Source organism: Carlito syrichta, unplaced genomic scaffold (genome assembly GCF_000164805.1).
Source record: "Carlito syrichta isolate Samal-C Ts95f unplaced genomic scaffold, Tarsius_syrichta-2.0.1 Scaffold304705, whole genome shotgun sequence".
In the NCBI taxonomy this organism is placed as follows: Eukaryota; Metazoa; Chordata; class Mammalia; order Primates; family Tarsiidae; genus Carlito; species Carlito syrichta.
Window position 1 is genome coordinate 398,261 of NW_007248801.1, and position 5,962 is coordinate 404,222.

The 5,962-nt window shown below is 39.0% G+C and overlaps 1 pseudogene; it reads left to right on the plus strand.

Annotated features, from left to right (window-relative positions):
• Positions 1–3,221: 3,221 nt before the first annotated feature.
• On the plus strand, positions 3,222–4,208 carry LOC103263021 (annotated as a pseudogene).
• Positions 4,209–5,962: the final 1,754 nt, after the last annotated feature.

Here is a 5,962-nt window from a genome sequence, read left to right on the forward strand (position 1 = left end):
CCTTTGTCAGACCTGGAGTTGGCAAATACTTTTTCCCAGTCTGTAGGCTGTCTCCCTGCTCTCTTGATGGGTTATTTGGCTTTGCAGAAGCCTGTCAGTTTAATAAGGTCCCACTTGTCTATCTTCTCTCTTATGACCTGCGGGTTTTGGGTTTTGTTCAGGAATTGGATGCCAGTTCCATTTTCCATGAGGGTTTGTCCTTCCTTTTCTAAGGCTCTTATGCTTTGAGGTTTTACATTTAGGTCTCTGATAAATTTGGAGTTAACCTTTGTGCATGGGGATAGATAGGGGTCCTGTTTCAATCTTCTGCATGTGGTCAGCCAGTTTTCCCAGCACCATTTACTGAATAGGTTCTCCTCTCCCTAATGGTAGGTGGTGGGGGCTTTGTCAAAGATGAGTTGGTTGAGAAATTGAGGTTTTGCTTCTGGAATCTCAATTCTGTTCCATTGATCTATATGCCTGTTCCCGTACCAATACCACGCTGTTTTGATGATTGTAGCTCTATAGTAAAGTTTGAAGTCTGGTAATGTGATACCACCTGCTTTGTTTTTTTGCTGAGGATTGTTCTGGCTATTCTTGGATGTTTGTGTTTCCATATGAATTCCTGTGTTGTTTTTTCCAGTTCTGAAAAGAATGTTGCTGGTAATTTGATGGGTATTGCATTGAATTTGTAGATTGCCTTAGGTAAGATGGACATCTTCACAATGTTGATTCTTCCAATCCATGAGCATGGGATATTTTTCCACTTGTTTGTGTCATCTTTGATTTCTTTGAGCAGTGTTTTGTAATTTTCATTGTAAAGGTCTTTCACGTCTCTGGTTAGTAAGATGCCAAGGTATTTCTTTTTTTTTGTGTGGCTATTGTGAATGGAATTGTGGTTTTTTGGGATTTCTGTTTACTTATTATTGGTGTAGAGAAATGCGATTGCCTTTTGTACATTTATTTTGTATCCTGAGACTTTGCCAAAGGCCTTTATCAATGTAAGGAGGTTTTGACAGATTCTCTTGGGTTTTAAAGGTACACAATCATATCATCTGCAAAGAGAGATAACTTGACTTCCTCTTTTCCTATTTGGATACTTCTGATTGTCTCCTCTTCTCTGATTGCTCTAGCCAGGACTTCCAATACTATGTTGAACTCAATCCATCAACAAGAAATATCTATCCTAAACATATATGCACCCAACATAGGTGCGCCAACTTTGATAAAGCAACTTCTAGGAAAACTAAAGAAAGATATTGACTCTAACACCATCATAACTGGGGACTTTAATACCCCACTCACAACCCTAGAAATATCATCAGGACAAAAAATCAGCAAGGAGATCCAGAAACTCAATGTGACTTTGGACCAAATGGACTTAATTGATACCTACAGAACACTCCATCCAAAGACCACAGAATACACATTCTACTCATCACCACATGAAACATATTCTAAGATCGACCACATACTCGGCCATAAATCAAGCATAAGCAAATTTAAAAGGACCGAAATCCTACCATGTACATTCTCGGACCACAGTGGAATAAAAATAAACATTGACATCAACAAAGTCCCCCCAAAACCCACAAAGACATGGACACTAAACAGCATGATGCTAAACAACTCCTGGGTCAATGATGAAATCAAAACAGAGATCAAAAGATACCTGGAAACAAATGAAAATGAAGAAACATCTTACCAAAATCTCTGGGGATGCCCTGAAAGCTGTAGTAAGAGGGGAATTTTTATCCCTACAAATACACATGAAAAAAATGGAAGGTACAGAAATTCACAACCTAACAAGCCACCTAAAGAAGCTGGAAAAGCAAGACCACAAAAACCCTAATTTCAGCAGAAGAATCCAGATCACCAAAATAAAAGCCCAAATCCAGGACATAGAAGACAAAAAGATAATACAAAAAATCAATGAAACAAAAAGCTGGTTCTTCGAAAGGATAAACAAGATCGATGGTCCCCTAGCTAGACTGACCAAGAAAAAACGAGAAAAAAACCAAATAAGCACAATCAGAAACACAAAAGATGAAGTCACATCTGACCCTGAAGAAATACAAAAGATCATTAGAGACCACTACGTACACTTGTATGGAAACAAACTTGAAAACCTTAAGGAAATGGAGGACTTTCTGACATCATACAACCTACCTAGGTTGGAACAAGAAGAAATTGAGACCCTAAATAGACCAATAACAATCAAGGAAATTGACTACGTAATAAGAAAACTACCTATAAAAAAAAGCCCTGGTCCAGATGGCTTTCCAGCAGAATTCTACAAGACATTTAAGGAGGAGCTGATACCACTCCTACTGAAGGTATTCCAGGCGATTGAAGAAGATGGAACTCTCCCCAAATCATTTTACGAAGCCAACATCACATTGATACCCAAGCCAGGTAAAGATCCAACAAAGAAAGAGAACTACAGGCCAATATCTTTGATGAACATAGATGCTAAAATTCTCAACAAGATCCTAGCAAACCAGATTCAGCAATACATCTCAAAAATCATCCACCATGACCAAGTAGGCTTCATTCCTGGGATGCAAGGCTGGTTCAACATTCATAAAACCATAAATGTAATTAAATGCATCAACAGATGTCAAAACAAAAACCATATGATCATATCATTAGATGCAGAAAAAACTTTTGATAAAATCCAGCACCCTTTCTTGATAAAAACCCTTGAACATCTAGGCATACGGGGAACATACCTCAAAATAGTAAAAGCCATCTATGAGAAACCCTCAGCCAGCATACTCCTAAATGGACAAAAATTGGAACCAATTCCCCTGAAAACTGGAACTAAACAAGGATGCCCACTCTCACCCCTCCTGTTCAACATATTTAAATTCTTCTGGATTATATTTCTCATACTTCTTTTCATTTTTTTTTATTTGGCACTATGTTTTTAAGATCTATACTTTTTATGTGTGTGCTATTGTTTGTTGCTTCAAGCTGCTGCATATCTAAGGTGTACTATCATTGTATTTCCTGCCCCTTCTTTTCGTAATAGATAACAGGTTGCTTTTAGTTTTCTGTCTCCACAGACAATATTATGATGGAAATCTTCATGTATGTACTCTAATTGAACTCTGAACATAGTATGTGTTCAATAAACATCCAGTAACATCACACATTTGCAAAGTATTTAATTATTTTGATAAATGACTTATTGCTAAGTGAAAGATAATTGTCTGGCCCCTCCCCACCTCCAGCCCGGCATGTTAGGTCACACTGGGACCTGCCTACCCAGAGCCGCCTCTGCGCTAGCCATAGTCACCATTCAGTTCAGCACCAAAGCTAAGATGTCCCTCGTGGGCCTGGGCACCAGGAAGTTGCCTCCAGGCAAAGTCAAGGACTCTGTGAAGGCAGCCATTGATGCAGGGTACTGCCACATCGACTGTGCCTATGTCTACCAGAATGAGCATGAGGTGGGGGAAGCCATCCAGGAGAAGATGCAGGAGAATGCCGTGAAGTGGGAGGACCTCTTCATTGTGAGCAAGCTGTGGTCCACTTTCTTTGAGAAGCCCCTGGTGAAGGAAGCCTGCGAGAAGACCCTTCAGGACCTGAAGCTGAGGTACCTGGTTCACTGGCCACAGGGCTTCCAGGCTGGGATGGACTTTATCCCCAAGGATGATAAAGGCAATGTCATCAGCGGTAAAGCAACATTTATGAATGCCTGGGAGGCTATCGAGGAGCTGGTGGACGAGGGGCTGGCGAAAGCCCTCGGGGTCTCCAACTTCAACCACCTTCAAATCGAGACACTCATGAACAAGCCTGGACTGAAGCATAAGCTGGTGACTAACCAGGTGAAGTGTCACCGGTACCTCACACAGTAGAAGTTGATTCAGTACTGCCACTCCAAGGGCATCGTCGTCATGGGCTACAGCCCCCTGGGCTCCCCAGATAGACCTTTGGTCAAGCCAGATGACCCTTCCCTGCTGGAGGACCCCAAGATTAAGGAGATTGCTGCAAAGCACAGAAAAACTGCTGCCCAGATTCTGACCCGGTTCCATTTCCAGAGGAATATGGTTACGATCCCCAAGTCTGTGACTCCAGCATGCATTGTTGAGAACTTCCAGGTCTTTGACTTCAAGTTGACTGATGAGGAGATGGCAACCATCCTCGGCTTCAACAAAAACTGGTGGGCCTGTGGCATACAAAATTCATCCCACGTGGACAACTATTCCTTCGACGCGGAATATTGAAGCTGAATCTCCCAGTGAGATCACCTGGAAGCTTCTCTTTCTTCACTGAAGTGTGACTCTCTCTGCCCGGGTCCTATTTTAGTCAAGACTATCTGAGACTATACTGAGCCTGACCCAGAATCCAACCAGTGCTGTATCTAGAGTGTGTTCAACCAGGTAGGATTAGCACAGAAAGCATGGCTCAACTAAGCAAATGCAATTGTTACTTTCGCTTGTTTGATTTGAGCAAATTTTTGTTAAACATTACAAACTCTAACACTGAGGATGAAAAGATAAAAAGAATTAAAATAATAATAACCAAAAGAAAAAAGAAAAATAATTCTCACCATAACAGTGCATAATGGATAATAACAATGTATTTATACTAACATGGGTGTACATATATCCTAATATGTATGTATTTATACAATAATAGAATTAAATTGGCAAACATCATTGCTGCTTTCTTCTTTTTGATTGCCTATATATTCTAATTGTTCTACAGTGAATGTGCTATTTGTAATATAAAATAATCAGAGCAGAAGAGTAGCAGGTTTTATGTGAATGAAATTACTAATAAATGCAAGGTAATATTTTTTAAATATGCCCATCTTAAAACAAGAAATAATTAATTAATCAATATATTTGTGTATCTGTTTTATAAATTCATCTATTTGTTGATATATAAAGCTTGTGAATATATGTGTGTATGTATATACATGTATATATGCATATTGATATGTATGTGTGTGTATGCACACACACACATATATACATACACATGCATACATGTACACATCTATTTATTTCAAGGAGTGAAAGATAATAGAGCCATGTATCGAAGCCTTGCTTAAAAAAACAAATCACTCAGAACTTTGAAGGGATTTTTTTCACAGGATGGTTAGTGATCAGTCTAGTGGTTCCCTTATATAACTTGCATGTTGCCCACCCTGGTCAAGGGAATTTCTTCTCTATATTTGTGTCATTGTGACTAACATGCTGGCCATGATGTAAGAATGTTATTCACTATTACATTTCTTATTTTGGCCAATTAATGAACCCTTTCTAAAAAAAATTTTTTCCTTAATTCTGAAAAACATTCTTGACTCATTCCCATTTCTTTTTTTTTCATTTCTCTCTGTGGCTAACACTCCTCTTCTTCAGTTGCTGGCTCTATCATGAGAAATGTTCTATATTCATTTCTTTTATCTGTTAATTACATCTTTTTTCTTTTTGCCTCACTTTTGGAAAAGTATTATCAACTTTGTTTTTTAGCTCTGCTATTTATTTATGTATGTATTTATTTATTCATTTGAGTTGGAGTTTCACTCTGTGAAATGAGTGTGAAGTGCAGTGGCACACTCATGGCGAGAGTGCAGTGGCACACTCATGGCCACCCCAGCATTAACCTCCTGAGCTCTGGCGATCCTTCTGCCTCAGTCTTCCAAGTAGCCGGAACCACAAGCATGCGCTACCACACCCGGCTAATTTTTGATTTATTGTAGGGACAAAATCTCACCAATTTGCCCAGGGTGGTCTCCAAGCCATGGACTCAGGCAAATTCACCCACCTTGGTCTCCCATGCTATTTATTTTTAATGTCAGTTAACTTACATTCAATTCCCAAGTGTTTTTACTTCTTCTATAATCATCTTATTAAAATATTTTATTCTCATTTCATTTATGATACTACATTGAGACCACTATTTTAAGCATTGAACTTATTTTCTGCTTTCTGTATATTTCTGATTTTACTAATTTTACTAATTTTGTTGT